Below are 15,311 nucleotides of genomic sequence, written 5' to 3'. Positions count from 1 at the left end.
AAAATCCATTTAATATATGGTCCCCAGATAGGGGACGTATCAGATATTAAACTGATAAGAACAGATACTACACTTGATCTTAGCCAAAAGGCCGAGAAGCGATAACCGTGAAAGGGGCGGGCCCAACAAGGTCCCCTTCATGGGCACTATCACTGCTTGCTGTCAGGGAGGCTGCCAGACAATTTTCCATGCACACTCTGGGCTGGGGGGCAGTCAACCACCAGTACACACAGCAGAACCTAAACCCATACCATTATTGCTAAGCAGCAAGACAGGGGCCCATTGCACTCCCACGGGGCCTTTTTAAATGCAATCCATAACCCGGATTTGCCAGGAACCCTTCTTACTCCTCCTACTTGCATGTGACACTGGGCTTAGGATCTGCATAGGAAACACACACACAAGCACACACCTACCTTTGTTGCCTGCAGATGCCTCCTTGGCTGTCCCCAAACGGTATCAAACCAACACCCACGGGAAGCTGTAAGCATAGAGGACATGCCTGCACCCCATTGGACTTACCTGTGTGGGTTAAATCCGGGTTATTTGACAACCTATGGCGGTGATGGTTCTGCTCAGGCAGAGCAGTGCTGATGCTCCTCATAAAGCTGTCGCTGCTGTGAAGGTTCTAGGTGACATCACAAATCCCTTTGGTTACATACACAACAAAGCTGGGTTGTTGTTGTTTACACTCTGCAAGGCCTGTGGAAGTGAGTGACATCATAGCACTGTAGTTCTGAGGGTTCAAGATGGATGCAACAATCTCCTGTTGCTTCTATGAAGGCCGTAATAGACGACATCACCAAACAGCTCCATAGTCACATACACAGCAAAGGAGAGATGTTGTTTACACCTAGTGATGTCAGTGGTATTGAGTGACATCACAGCACAGTGCTAAGGCTCCTGGGCCTGGACACAGCAGCGGCTGCAATATCTCAACGGAGAATACGTTTATATCTATGTGTGTGTGTGCGCATATATATATATATATATATATATATATATATATATATATATATTTCTCCGCCGAAATCACTTTTAAACCCATTTCCACCTTTTTTTCCCTTCTCTTCCTCTTACTTTTTTTTCACGTTTTTTTACGTTTTTCTCCTTTTCGCCTCTTTTCTGGGCGTATTATTCTTCTTTTTCTTCTTTTTTTTCGTCTAATGCATACCCCATCAGTGCAGCAATGCTTATTCAATACCGCCAGCAGATGGAGACACTGGGGGATAATTTTCTAAGGATTTATACTGATTTTTCCTGTCTGAATTTGTCGCACAGAAAGTTGCAGGCCAAATATGTGTGACATTTCTGCGACTTTAGCTTCTAGAGCATTTTTACAACATTATACATAGGTGCTGAATACATAAAAAGCGACTGTTCAGCGACAGACAAGTCGCATCGGCTGAAAGTAGGCCAGAATGTCAGTCCATGTTGGAGCAGGTTTAGATACAGTCTAAAGCATAGATCTCAAAGTCTGTGCACAGAATTTAGCAAGGGCCTCGCACCTTCTGATGCATCAGGTAGGTGCACAATAGCATAGCCTAACCCTCTGTACTTTGGTCTATATTGATGCGGGACATAGACAGCCAGCTGATGACCAATCCATTAGTGCAATGGATGGCTGGAAGCATTTGTCTTTGCCTTTGCAATACCACAGAAGCAATGCATGGTCAATGTACAGCAATGACACACCTGTGTGAACAGCCAGGAGACCCCCCCCCCCCCCCCCATGTTATGTTACATAGTTACATAGTTAGTACGGTCGAAAAAAGACATATGTCCATCACGTTCAACCAGGGAATTAAGGGGTAGGGGTGTGGCGCGATATTGGGGAAGGGATGAGATTTTATATTTCTTCATAAGCATTAATCTTATTTTGTCAATTAGGAACATTCAGCACCCACCCGCTATCAAGGCAGCTGCCTATCATGTCATGCCCTACCTGCACAGGTGTGCTGGCTACTCAAATGATCCAATTAAGGAGGCCATTTAGTCAGCAGCAGCAGAAGTCCTGTGCCTGGACGCTCCAACAGGGGCCAGACACAAGCAGAAGCAGAAGCAGCAGAAGCAGCAGCAGCACCACCTTTTGTTTTTTGGCTGCAGCAGCAGCAAGGCCCACAGGGCTGGCTAGCTGGCTAGCCAGCAAGCAGGTAGCAATGAAAGTAGGAATCTTTCTTTTTAACCCTGTAAGGGGGTGGTGCACTGTACCCGAAGATACTGCCATATCGGGTCAATGCATAGGGCGACGGAAGCAAGCTTCGAAATCGGCCCCCGTTCTCAAAAATCCATTTAATATATGGTCCCCAGATAGGGGACGTATCAGATATTAAACTGATAAGAACAGATACTACACTTGATCTTAGCCAAAAGGCCGAGAAGCGATAACCGTGAAAGGGGCGGGCCCAACAAGGTCCCCTTCATGGACACTATCACTGCTTGCTGTCAGGGAGGCTGCCAGACAATTTTCCATGCACACTCTGGGCTGGGGGGCAGTCAACCACCAGTACACACAGCAGAACCTAAACCCATACCATTATTGCTAAGCAGCAAGACAGGGGCCCATTGCACTCCCACGGGGCCTTTTTAAATGCAATCCATAACCCGGATTTGCCAGGAACCCTTCTTACTCCTCCTACTTGCATGTGACACTGGGCTTAGGATCTGCATAGGAAACACACACACAAGCACACACCTACCTTTGTTGCCTGCAGATGCCTCCTTGGCTGTCCCCAAACGGTATCAAACCAACACCCACGGGAAGCTGTAAGCATAGAGGACATGCCTGCACCCCATTGGACTTACCTGTGTGGGTTAAATCCGGGTTATTTGACAACCTATGGCGGTGATGGTTCTGCTCAGGCAGAGCAGTGCTGATGCTCCTCATAAAGCTGTCGCTGCTGTGAAGGTTCTAGGTGACATCACAAATCCCTTTGGTTACATACACAACAAAGCTGGGTTGTTGTTGTTTACACTCTGCAAGGCCTGTGGAAGTGAGTGACATCATAGCACTGTAGTTCTGAGGGTTCAAGATGGATGCAACAATCTCCTGTTGCTTCTATGAAGGCCGTAATAGACGACATCACCAAACAGCTCCATAGTCACATACACAGCAAAGGAGAGATGTTGTTTACACCTAGTGATGTCAGTGGTATTGAGTGACATCACAGCACAGTGCTAAGGCTCCTGGGCCTGGACACAGCAGCGGCTGCAATATCTCAACGGAGAATACGTTTATATCTATGTGTGTGTGTGCGCATATATATATATATATATATATATATATATATATATATATTTCTCCGCCGAAATCACTTTTAAACCCATTTCCACCTTTTTTTCCCTTCTCTTCCTCTTACTTTTTTTTCACGTTTTTTTACGTTTTTCTCCTTTTCGCCTCTTTTCTGGGCGTATTATTCTTCTTTTTCTTCTTTTTTTTCGTCTAATGCATACCCCATCAGTGCAGCAATGCTTATTCAATACCGCCAGCAGATGGAGACACTGGGGGATAATTTTCTAAGGATTTATACTGATTTTTCCTGTCTGAATTTGTCGCACAGAAAGTTGCAGGCCAAATATGTGTGACATTTCTGCGACTTTAGCTTCTAGAGCATTTTTACAACATTATACATAGGTGCTGAATACATAAAAAGCGACTGTTCAGCGACAGACAAGTCGCATCGGCTGAAAGTAGGCCAGAATGTCAGTCCATGTTGGAGCAGGTTTAGATACAGTCTAAAGCATAGATCTCAAAGTCTGTGCACAGAATTTAGCAAGGGCCTCGCACCTTCTGATGCATCAGGTAGGTGCACAATAGCATAGCCTAACCCTCTGTACTTTGGTCTATATTGATGCGGGACATAGACAGCCAGCTGATGACCAATCCATTAGTGCAATGGATGGCTGGAAGCATTTGTCTTTGCCTTTGCAATACCACAGAAGCAATGCATGGTCAATGTACAGCAATGACACACCTGTGTGAACAGCCAGGAGACCCCCCCCCCCCCCCCCCCATGTTATGTTACATAGTTACATAGTTAGTACGGTCGAAAAAAGACATATGTCCATCACGTTCAACCAGGGAATTAAGGGGTAGGGGTGTGGCGCGATATTGGGGAAGGGATGAGATTTTATATTTCTTCATAAGCATTAATCTTATTTTGTCAATTAGGAACATTCAGCACCCACCCGCTATCAAGGCAGCTGCCTATCATGTCATGCCCTACCTGCACAGGTGTGCTGGCTACTCAAATGATCCAATTAAGGAGGCCATTTAGTCAGCAGCAGCAGAAGTCCTGTGCCTGGACGCTCCAACAGGGGCCAGACACAAGCAGAAGCAGCAGAAGCAGCAGCAGCACCACCTTTTGTTTTTTGGCTGCAGCAGCAGCAAGGCCCACAGGGCTGGCTAGCTGGCTAGCCAGCAAGCAGGTAGCAATGAAAGTAGGAATCTTTCTTTTTAACCCTGTAAGGGGGTGGTGCACTGTACCCGAAGATACTGCCATATCGGGTCAATGCATAGGGCGACGGAAGCAAGCTTCGAAATCGGCCCCCGTTCTCAAAAATCCATTTAATATATGGTCCCCAGATAGGGGACGTATCAGATATTAAACTGATAAGAACAGATACTACACTTGATCTTAGCCAAAAGGCCGAGAAGCGATAACCGTGAAAGGGGCGGGCCCAACAAGGTCCCCTTCATGGGCACTATCACTGCTTGCTGTCAGGGAGGCTGCCAGACAATTTTCCATGCACACTCTGGGCTGGGGGGCAGTCAACCACCAGTACACACAGCAGAACCTAAACCCATACCATTATTGCTAAGCAGCAAGACAGGGGCCCATTGCACTCCCACGGGGCCTTTTTAAATGCAATCCATAACCCGGATTTGCCAGGAACCCTTCTTACTCCTCCTACTTGCATGTGACACTGGGCTTAGGATCTGCATAGGAAACACACACACAAGCACACACCTACCTTTGTTGCCTGCAGATGCCTCCTTGGCTGTCCCCAAACGGTATCAAACCAACACCCACGGGAAGCTGTAAGCATAGAGGACATGCCTGCACCCCATTGGACTTACCTGTGTGGGTTAAATCCGGGTTATTTGACAACCTATGGCGGTGATGGTTCTGCTCAGGCAGAGCAGTGCTGATGCTCCTCATAAAGCTGTCGCTGCTGTGAAGGTTCTAGGTGACATCACAAATCCCTTTGGTTACATACACAACAAAGCTGGGTTGTTGTTGTTTACACTCTGCAAGGCCTGTGGAAGTGAGTGACATCATAGCACTGTAGTTCTGAGGGTTCAAGATGGATGCAACAATCTCCTGTTGCTTCTATGAAGGCCGTAATAGACGACATCACCAAACAGCTCCATAGTCACATACACAGCAAAGGAGAGATGTTGTTTACACCTAGTGATGTCAGTGGTATTGAGTGACATCACAGCACAGTGCTAAGGCTCCTGGGCCTGGACACAGCAGCGGCTGCAATATCTCAACGGAGAATACGTTTATATCTATGTGTGTGTGTGCGCATATATATATATATATATATATATATATATATATATATATATTTCTCCGCCGAAATCACTTTTAAACCCATTTCCACCTTTTTTTCCCTTCTCTTCCTCTTACTTTTTTTTCACGTTTTTTTACGTTTTTCTCCTTTTCGCCTCTTTTCTGGGCGTATTATTCTTCTTTTTCTTCTTTTTTTTCGTCTAATGCATACCCCATCAGTGCAGCAATGCTTATTCAATACCGCCAGCAGATGGAGACACTGGGGGATAATTTTCTAAGGATTTATACTGATTTTTCCTGTCTGAATTTGTCGCACAGAAAGTTGCAGGCCAAATATGTGTGACATTTCTGCGACTTTAGCTTCTAGAGCATTTTTACAACATTATACATAGGTGCTGAATACATAAAAAGCGACTGTTCAGCGACAGACAAGTCGCATCGGCTGAAAGTAGGCCAGAATGTCAGTCCATGTTGGAGCAGGTTTAGATACAGTCTAAAGCATAGATCTCAAAGTCTGTGCACAGAATTTAGCAAGGGCCTCGCACCTTCTGATGCATCAGGTAGGTGCACAATAGCATAGCCTAACCCTCTGTACTTTGGTCTATATTGATGCGGGACATAGACAGCCAGCTGATGACCAATCCATTAGTGCAATGGATGGCTGGAAGCATTTGTCTTTGCCTTTGCAATACCACAGAAGCAATGCATGGTCAATGTACAGCAATGACACACCTGTGTGAACAGCCAGGAGACCCCCCCCCCCCCCCCCCATGTTATGTTACATAGTTACATAGTTAGTACGGTCGAAAAAAGACATATGTCCATCACGTTCAACCAGGGAATTAAGGGGTAGGGGTGTGGCGCGATATTGGGGAAGGGATGAGATTTTATATTTCTTCATAAGCATTAATCTTATTTTGTCAATTAGGAACATTCAGCACCCACCCGCTATCAAGGCAGCTGCCTATCATGTCATGCCCTACCTGCACAGGTGTGCTGGCTACTCAAATGATCCAATTAAGGAGGCCATTTAGTCAGCAGCAGCAGAAGTCCTGTGCCTGGACGCTCCAACAGGGGCCAGACACAAGCAGAAGCAGCAGAAGCAGCAGCAGCACCACCTTTTGTTTTTTGGCTGCAGCAGCAGCAAGGCCCACAGGGCTGGCTAGCTGGCTAGCCAGCAAGCAGGTAGCAATGAAAGTAGGAATCTTTCTTTTTAACCCTGTAAGGGGGTGGTGCACTGTACCCGAAGATACTGCCATATCGGGTCAATGCATAGGGCGACGGAAGCAAGCTTCGAAATCGGCCCCCGTTCTCAAAAATCCATTTAATATATGGTCCCCAGATAGGGGACGTATCAGATATTAAACTGATAAGAACAGATACTACACTTGATCTTAGCCAAAAGGCCGAGAAGCGATAACCGTGAAAGGGGCGGGCCCAACAAGGTCCCCTTCATGGGCACTATCACTGCTTGCTGTCAGGGAGGCTGCCAGACAATTTTCCATGCACACTCTGGGCTGGGGGGCAGTCAACCACCAGTACACACAGCAGAACCTAAACCCATACCATTATTGCTAAGCAGCAAGACAGGGGCCCATTGCACTCCCACGGGGCCTTTTTAAATGCAATCCATAACCCGGATTTGCCAGGAACCCTTCTTACTCCTCCTACTTGCATGTGACACTGGGCTTAGGATCTGCATAGGAAACACACACACAAGCACACACCTACCTTTGTTGCCTGCAGATGCCTCCTTGGCTGTCCCCAAACGGTATCAAACCAACACCCACGGGAAGCTGTAAGCATAGAGGACATGCCTGCACCCCATTGGACTTACCTGTGTGGGTTAAATCCGGGTTATTTGACAACCTATGGCGGTGATGGTTCTGCTCAGGCAGAGCAGTGCTGATGCTCCTCATAAAGCTGTCGCTGCTGTGAAGGTTCTAGGTGACATCACAAATCCCTTTGGTTACATACACAACAAAGCTGGGTTGTTGTTGTTTACACTCTGCAAGGCCTGTGGAAGTGAGTGACATCATAGCACTGTAGTTCTGAGGGTTCAAGATGGATGCAACAATCTCCTGTTGCTTCTATGAAGGCCGTAATAGACGACATCACCAAACAGCTCCATAGTCACATACACAGCAAAGGAGAGATGTTGTTTACACCTAGTGATGTCAGTGGTATTGAGTGACATCACAGCACAGTGCTAAGGCTCCTGGGCCTGGACACAGCAGCGGCTGCAATATCTCAACGGAGAATACGTTTATATCTATGTGTGTGTGTGCGCATATATATATATATATATATATATATATATATATATATATATATTTCTCCGCCGAAATCACTTTTAAACCCATTTCCACCTTTTTTTCCCTTCTCTTCCTCTTACTTTTTTTTCACGTTTTTTTACGTTTTTCTCCTTTTCGCCTCTTTTCTGGGCGTATTATTCTTCTTTTTCTTCTTTTTTTTCGTCTAATGCATACCCCATCAGTGCAGCAATGCTTATTCAATACCGCCAGCAGATGGAGACACTGGGGGATAATTTTCTAAGGATTTATACTGATTTTTCCTGTCTGAATTTGTCGCACAGAAAGTTGCAGGCCAAATATGTGTGACATTTCTGCGACTTTAGCTTCTAGAGCATTTTTACAACATTATACATAGGTGCTGAATACATAAAAAGCGACTGTTCAGCGACAGACAAGTCGCATCGGCTGAAAGTAGGCCAGAATGTCAGTCCATGTTGGAGCAGGTTTAGATACAGTCTAAAGCATAGATCTCAAAGTCTGTGCACAGAATTTAGCAAGGGCCTCGCACCTTCTGATGCATCAGGTAGGTGCACAATAGCATAGCCTAACCCTCTGTACTTTGGTCTATATTGATGCGGGACATAGACAGCCAGCTGATGACCAATCCATTAGTGCAATGGATGGCTGGAAGCATTTGTCTTTGCCTTTGCAATACCACAGAAGCAATGCATGGTCAATGTACAGCAATGACACACCTGTGTGAACAGCCAGGAGACCCCCCCCCCCCCCCCCCCATGTTATGTTACATAGTTACATAGTTAGTACGGTCGAAAAAAGACATATGTCCATCACGTTCAACCAGGGAATTAAGGGGTAGGGGTGTGGCGCGATATTGGGGAAGGGATGAGATTTTATATTTCTTCATAAGCATTAATCTTATTTTGTCAATTAGGAACATTCAGCACCCACCCGCTATCAAGGCAGCTGCCTATCATGTCATGCCCTACCTGCACAGGTGTGCTGGCTACTCAAATGATCCAATTAAGGAGGCCATTTAGTCAGCAGCAGCAGAAGTCCTGTGCCTGGACGCTCCAACAGGGGCCAGACACAAGCAGAAGCAGCAGAAGCAGCAGCAGCACCACCTTTTGTTTTTTGGCTGCAGCAGCAGCAAGGCCCACAGGGCTGGCTAGCTGGCTAGCCAGCAAGCAGGTAGCAATGAAAGTAGGAATCTTTCTTTTTAACCCTGTAAGGGGGTGGTGCACTGTACCCGAAGATACTGCCATATCGGGTCAATGCATAGGGCGACGGAAGCAAGCTTCGAAATCGGCCCCCGTTCTCAAAAATCCATTTAATATATGGTCCCCAGATAGGGGACGTATCAGATATTAAACTGATAAGAACAGATACTACACTTGATCTTAGCCAAAAGGCCGAGAAGCGATAACCGTGAAAGGGGCGGGCCCAACAAGGTCCCCTTCATGGGCACTATCACTGCTTGCTGTCAGGGAGGCTGCCAGACAATTTTCCATGCACACTCTGGGCTGGGGGGCAGTCAACCACCAGTACACACAGCAGAACCTAAACCCATACCATTATTGCTAAGCAGCAAGACAGGGGCCCATTGCACTCCCACGGGGCCTTTTTAAATGCAATCCATAACCCGGATTTGCCAGGAACCCTTCTTACTCCTCCTACTTGCATGTGACACTGGGCTTAGGATCTGCATAGGAAACACACACACAAGCACACACCTACCTTTGTTGCCTGCAGATGCCTCCTTGGCTGTCCCCAAACGGTATCAAACCAACACCCACGGGAAGCTGTAAGCATAGAGGACATGCCTGCACCCCATTGGACTTACCTGTGTGGGTTAAATCCGGGTTATTTGACAACCTATGGCGGTGATGGTTCTGCTCAGGCAGAGCAGTGCTGATGCTCCTCATAAAGCTGTCGCTGCTGTGAAGGTTCTAGGTGACATCACAAATCCCTTTGGTTACATACACAACAAAGCTGGGTTGTTGTTGTTTACACTCTGCAAGGCCTGTGGAAGTGAGTGACATCATAGCACTGTAGTTCTGAGGGTTCAAGATGGATGCAACAATCTCCTGTTGCTTCTATGAAGGCCGTAATAGACGACATCACCAAACAGCTCCATAGTCACATACACAGCAAAGGAGAGATGTTGTTTACACCTAGTGATGTCAGTGGTATTGAGTGACATCACAGCACAGTGCTAAGGCTCCTGGGCCTGGACACAGCAGCGGCTGCAATATCTCAACGGAGAATACGTTTATATCTATGTGTGTGTGTGCGCATATATATATATATATATATATATATATATATATATATATATATATTTCTCCGCCGAAATCACTTTTAAACCCATTTCCACCTTTTTTTCCCTTCTCTTCCTCTTACTTTTTTTTCACGTTTTTTTACGTTTTTCTCCTTTTCGCCTCTTTTCTGGGCGTATTATTCTTCTTTTTCTTCTTTTTTTTCGTCTAATGCATACCCCATCAGTGCAGCAATGCTTATTCAATACCGCCAGCAGATGGAGACACTGGGGGATAATTTTCTAAGGATTTATACTGATTTTTCCTGTCTGAATTTGTCGCACAGAAAGTTGCAGGCCAAATATGTGTGACATTTCTGCGACTTTAGCTTCTAGAGCATTTTTACAACATTATACATAGGTGCTGAATACATAAAAAGCGACTGTTCAGCGACAGACAAGTCGCATCGGCTGAAAGTAGGCCAGAATGTCAGTCCATGTTGGAGCAGGTTTAGATACAGTCTAAAGCATAGATCTCAAAGTCTGTGCACAGAATTTAGCAAGGGCCTCGCACCTTCTGATGCATCAGGTAGGTGCACAATAGCATAGCCTAACCCTCTGTACTTTGGTCTATATTGATGCGGGACATAGACAGCCAGCTGATGACCAATCCATTAGTGCAATGGATGGCTGGAAGCATTTGTCTTTGCCTTTGCAATACCACAGAAGCAATGCATGGTCAATGTACAGCAATGACACACCTGTGTGAACAGCCAGGAGACCCCCCCCCCATGTTATGTTACATAGTTACATAGTTAGTACGGTCGAAAAAAGACATATGTCCATCACGTTCAACCAGGGAATTAAGGGGTAGGGGTGTGGCGCGATATTGGGGAAGGGATGAGATTTTATATTTCTTCATAAGCATTAATCTTATTTTGTCAATTAGGAACATTCAGCACCCACCCGCTATCAAGGCAGCTGCCTATCATGTCATGCCCTACCTGCACAGGTGTGCTGGCTACTCAAATGATCCAATTAAGGAGGCCATTTAGTCAGCAGCAGCAGAAGTCCTGTGCCTGGACGCTCCAACAGGGGCCAGACACAAGCAGAAGCAGCAGAAGCAGCAGCAGCACCACCTTTTGTTTTTTGGCTGCAGCAGCAGCAAGGCCCACAGGGCTGGCTAGCTGGCTAGCCAGCAAGCAGGTAGCAATGAAAGTAGGAATCTTTCTTTTTAACCCTGTAAGGGGGTGGTGCACTGTACCCGAAGATACTGCCATATCGGGTCAATGCATAGGGCGACGGAAGCAAGCTTCGAAATCGGCCCCCGTTCTCAAAAATCCATTTAATATATGGTCCCCAGATAGGGGACGTATCAGATATTAAACTGATAAGAACAGATACTACACTTGATCTTAGCCAAAAGGCCGAGAAGCGATAACCGTGAAAGGGGCGGGCCCAACAAGGTCCCCTTCATGGGCACTATCACTGCTTGCTGTCAGGGAGGCTGCCAGACAATTTTCCATGCACACTCTGGGCTGGGGGGCAGTCAACCACCAGTACACACAGCAGAACCTAAACCCATACCATTATTGCTAAGCAGCAAGACAGGGGCCCATTGCACTCCCACGGAGCCTTTTTAAATGCAATCCATAACCCGGATTTGCCAGGAACCCTTCTTACTCCTCCTACTTGCATGTGACACTGGGCTTAGGATCTGCATAGGAAACACACACACAAGCACACACCTACCTTTGTTGCCTGCAGATGCCTCCTTGGCTGTCCCCAAACGGTATCAAACCAACACCCACGGGAAGCTGTAAGCATAGAGGACATGCCTGCACCCCATTGGACTTACCTGTGTGGGTTAAATCCGGGTTATTTGACAACCTATGGCGGTGATGGTTCTGCTCAGGCAGAGCAGTGCTGATGCTCCTCATAAAGCTGTCGCTGCTGTGAAGGTTCTAGGTGACATCACAAATCCCTTTGGTTACATACACAACAAAGCTGGGTTGTTGTTGTTTACACTCTGCAAGGCCTGTGGAAGTGAGTGACATCATAGCACTGTAGTTCTGAGGGTTCAAGATGGATGCAACAATCTCCTGTTGCTTCTATGAAGGCCGTAATAGACGACATCACCAAACAGCTCCATAGTCACATACACAGCAAAGGAGAGATGTTGTTTACACCTAGTGATGTCAATGGTATTGAGTGACATCACAGCACAGTGCTAAGGCTCCTGGGCCTGGACACAGCAGCGGCTGCAATATCTCAACGGAGAATACGTTTATATCTATGTGTGTGTGTGCGCATATATATATATATATATATATATATATATATATATATATATATATATTTCTCCGCCGAAATCACTTTTAAACCCATTTCCACCTTTTTTTCCCTTCTCTTCCTCTTACTTTTTTTTCACGTTTTTTTACGTTTTTCTCCTTTTCGCCTCTTTTCTGGGCGTATTATTCTTCTTTTTCTTCTTTTTTTTCGTCTAATGCATACCCCATCAGTGCAGCAATGCTTATTCAATACCGCCAGCAGATGGAGACACTGGGGGATAATTTTCTAAGGATTTATACTGATTTTTCCTGTCTGAATTTGTCGCACAGAAAGTTGCAGGCCAAATATGTGTGACATTTCTGCGACTTTAGCTTCTAGAGCATTTTTACAACATTATACATAGGTGCTGAATACATAAAAAGCGACTGTTCAGCGACAGACAAGTCGCATCGGCTGAAAGTAGGCCAGAATGTCAGTCCATGTTGGAGCAGGTTTAGATACAGTCTAAAGCATAGATCTCAAAGTCTGTGCACAGAATTTAGCAAGGGCCTCGCACCTTCTGATGCATCAGGTAGGTGCACAATAGCATAGCCTAACCCTCTGTACTTTGGTCTATATTGATGCGGGACATAGACAGCCAGCTGATGACCAATCCATTAGTGCAATGGATGGCTGGAAGCATTTGTCTTTGCCTTTGCAATACCACAGAAGCAATGCATGGTCAATGTACAGCAATGACACACCTGTGTGAACAGCCAGGAGACCCCCCCCCCCCCCCCCCCCATGTTATGTTACATAGTTACATAGGTAGTACGGTCGAAAAAAGACATATGTCCATCACGTTCAACCAGGGAATTAAGGGGTAGGGGTGTGGCGCGATATTGGGGAAGGGATGAGATTTTATATTTCTTCATAAGCATTAATCTTATTTTGTCAATTAGGAACATTCAGCACCCACCCGCTATCAAGGCAGCTGCCTATCATGTCATGCCCTACCTGCACAGGTGTGCTGGCTACTCAAATGATCCAATTAAGGAGGCCATTTAGTCAGCAGCAGCAGAAGTCCTGTGCCTGGACGCTCCAACAGGGGCCAGACACAAGCAGAAGCAGCAGAAGCAGCAGCAGCACCACCTTTTGTTTTTTGGCTGCAGCAGCAGCAAGGCCCACAGGGCTGGCTAGCTGGCTAGCCAGCAAGCAGGTAGCAATGAAAGTAGGAATCTTTCTTTTTAACCCTGTAAGGGGGTGGTGCACTGTACCCGAAGATACTGCCATATCGGGTCAATGCATAGGGCGACGGAAGCAAGCTTCGAAATCGGCCCCCGTTCTCAAAAATCCATTTAATATATGGTCCCCAGATAGGGGACGTATCAGATATTAAACTGATAAGAACAGATACTACACTTGATCTTAGCCAAAAGGCCGAGAAGCGATAACCGTGAAAGGGGCGGGCCCAACAAGGTCCCCTTCATGGGCACTATCACTGCTTGCTGTCAGGGAGGCTGCCAGACAATTTTCCATGCACACTCTGGGCTGGGGGGCAGTCAACCACCAGTACACACAGCAGAACCTAAACCCATACCATTATTGCTAAGCAGCAAGACAGGGGCCCATTGCACTCCCACGGGGCCTTTTTAAATGCAATCCATAACCCGGATTTGCCAGGAACCCTTCTTACTCCTCCTACTTGCATGTGACACTGGGCTTAGGATCTGCATAGGAAACACACACACAAGCACACACCTACCTTTGTTGCCTGCAGATGCCTCCTTGGCTGTCCCCAAACGGTATCAAACCAACACCCACGGGAAGCTGTAAGCATAGAGGACATGCCTGCACCCCATTGGACTTACCTGTGTGGGTTAAATCCGGGTTATTTGACAACCTATGGCGGTGATGGTTCTGCTCAGGCAGAGCAGTGCTGATGCTCCTCATAAAGCTGTCGCTGCTGTGAAGGTTCTAGGTGACATCACAAATCCCTTTGGTTACATACACAACAAAGCTGGGTTGTTGTTGTTTACACTCTGCAAGGCCTGTGGAAGTGAGTGACATCATAGCACTGTAGTTCTGAGGGTTCAAGATGGATGCAACAATCTCCTGTTGCTTCTATGAAGGCCGTAATAGACGACATCACCAAACAGCTCCATAGTCACATACACAGCAAAGGAGAGATGTTGTTTACACCTAGTGATGTCAGTGGTATTGAGTGACATCACAGCACAGTGCTAAGGCTCCTGGGCCTGGACACAGCAGCGGCTGCAATATCTCAACGGAGAATACGTTTATATCTATGTGTGTGTGTGCGCATATATATATATATATATATATATATATATATATATATATATATATATATTTCTCCGCCGAAATCACTTTTAAACCCATTTCCACCTTTTTTTCCCTTCTCTTCCTCTTACTTTTTTTTCACGTTTTTTTACGTTTTTCTCCTTTTCGCCTCTTTTCTGGGCGTATTATTCTTCTTTTTCTTCTTTTTTTTCGTCTAATGCATACCCCATCAGTGCAGCAATGCTTATTCAATACCGCCAGCAGATGGAGACACTGGGGGATAATTTTCTAAGGATTTATACTGATTTTTCCTGTCTGAATTTGTCGCACAGAAAGTTGCAGGCCAAATATGTGTGACATTTCTGCGACTTTAGCTTCTAGAGCATTTTTACAACATTATACATAGGTGCTGAATACATAAAAAGCGACTGTTCAGCGACAGACAAGTCGCATCGGCTGAAAGTAGGCCAGAATGTCAGTCCATGTTGGAGCAGGTTTAGATACAGTCTAAAGCATAGATCTCAAAGTCTGTGCACAGAATTTAGCAAGGGCCTCGCACCTTCTGATGCATCAGGTAGGTGCACAATAGCATAGCCTAACCCTCTGTACTTTGGTCTATATTGATGCGGGACATAGACAGCCAGCTGATGACCAATCCATTAGTGCAATGGATGGCTGGAAGCATTT

The 15,311-nt window shown here is 46.1% G+C and overlaps 6 non-coding genes and 1 pseudogene across 6 annotated transcripts; all 7 read right to left on the bottom strand.

Annotated features, from left to right (window-relative positions):
• LOC130304526 (U2 spliceosomal RNA) lies at positions 1-103 on the bottom strand (annotated as a pseudogene; the record flags this gene model as incomplete).
• A 2,092-nt stretch (positions 104-2,195) lies between these two features.
• Positions 2,196-2,386, bottom strand: LOC130304525 (U2 spliceosomal RNA). The gene has a single exon (XR_008854283.1). It is a non-coding gene; the product is annotated as a U2 spliceosomal RNA (small nuclear RNA).
• A 2,084-nt stretch (positions 2,387-4,470) lies between these two features.
• On the bottom strand, positions 4,471-4,661 carry LOC130304524 (U2 spliceosomal RNA). The gene has a single exon (XR_008854282.1). It is a non-coding gene; the product is annotated as a U2 spliceosomal RNA (small nuclear RNA).
• Positions 4,662-6,746: 2,085 nt separating this feature from the next.
• On the bottom strand, positions 6,747-6,937 carry LOC130304523 (U2 spliceosomal RNA). Its single transcript, XR_008854281.1, has one exon. It is a non-coding gene; the product is annotated as a U2 spliceosomal RNA (small nuclear RNA).
• Positions 6,938-9,025: 2,088 nt separating this feature from the next.
• On the bottom strand, positions 9,026-9,216 carry LOC130304522 (U2 spliceosomal RNA). Its single transcript, XR_008854280.1, has one exon. It is a non-coding gene; the product is annotated as a U2 spliceosomal RNA (small nuclear RNA).
• A 2,081-nt stretch (positions 9,217-11,297) lies between these two features.
• LOC130304521 (U2 spliceosomal RNA) lies at positions 11,298-11,488 on the bottom strand. Its single transcript, XR_008854279.1, has one exon. It is a non-coding gene; the product is annotated as a U2 spliceosomal RNA (small nuclear RNA).
• Positions 11,489-13,581: 2,093 nt separating this feature from the next.
• On the bottom strand, positions 13,582-13,772 carry LOC130304520 (U2 spliceosomal RNA). The gene has a single exon (XR_008854278.1). It is a non-coding gene; the product is annotated as a U2 spliceosomal RNA (small nuclear RNA).
• Positions 13,773-15,311: the final 1,539 nt, after the last annotated feature.

This window comes from Hyla sarda, unplaced genomic scaffold (assembly GCF_029499605.1).
Source record: "Hyla sarda isolate aHylSar1 unplaced genomic scaffold, aHylSar1.hap1 scaffold_1279, whole genome shotgun sequence".
Classification (NCBI taxonomy): Eukaryota; Metazoa; Chordata; class Amphibia; order Anura; family Hylidae; genus Hyla; species Hyla sarda.
The sequence above is the reverse complement of the archived record's forward strand: the minus strand, read 5'-3'. Positions and strand labels throughout refer to the sequence as shown.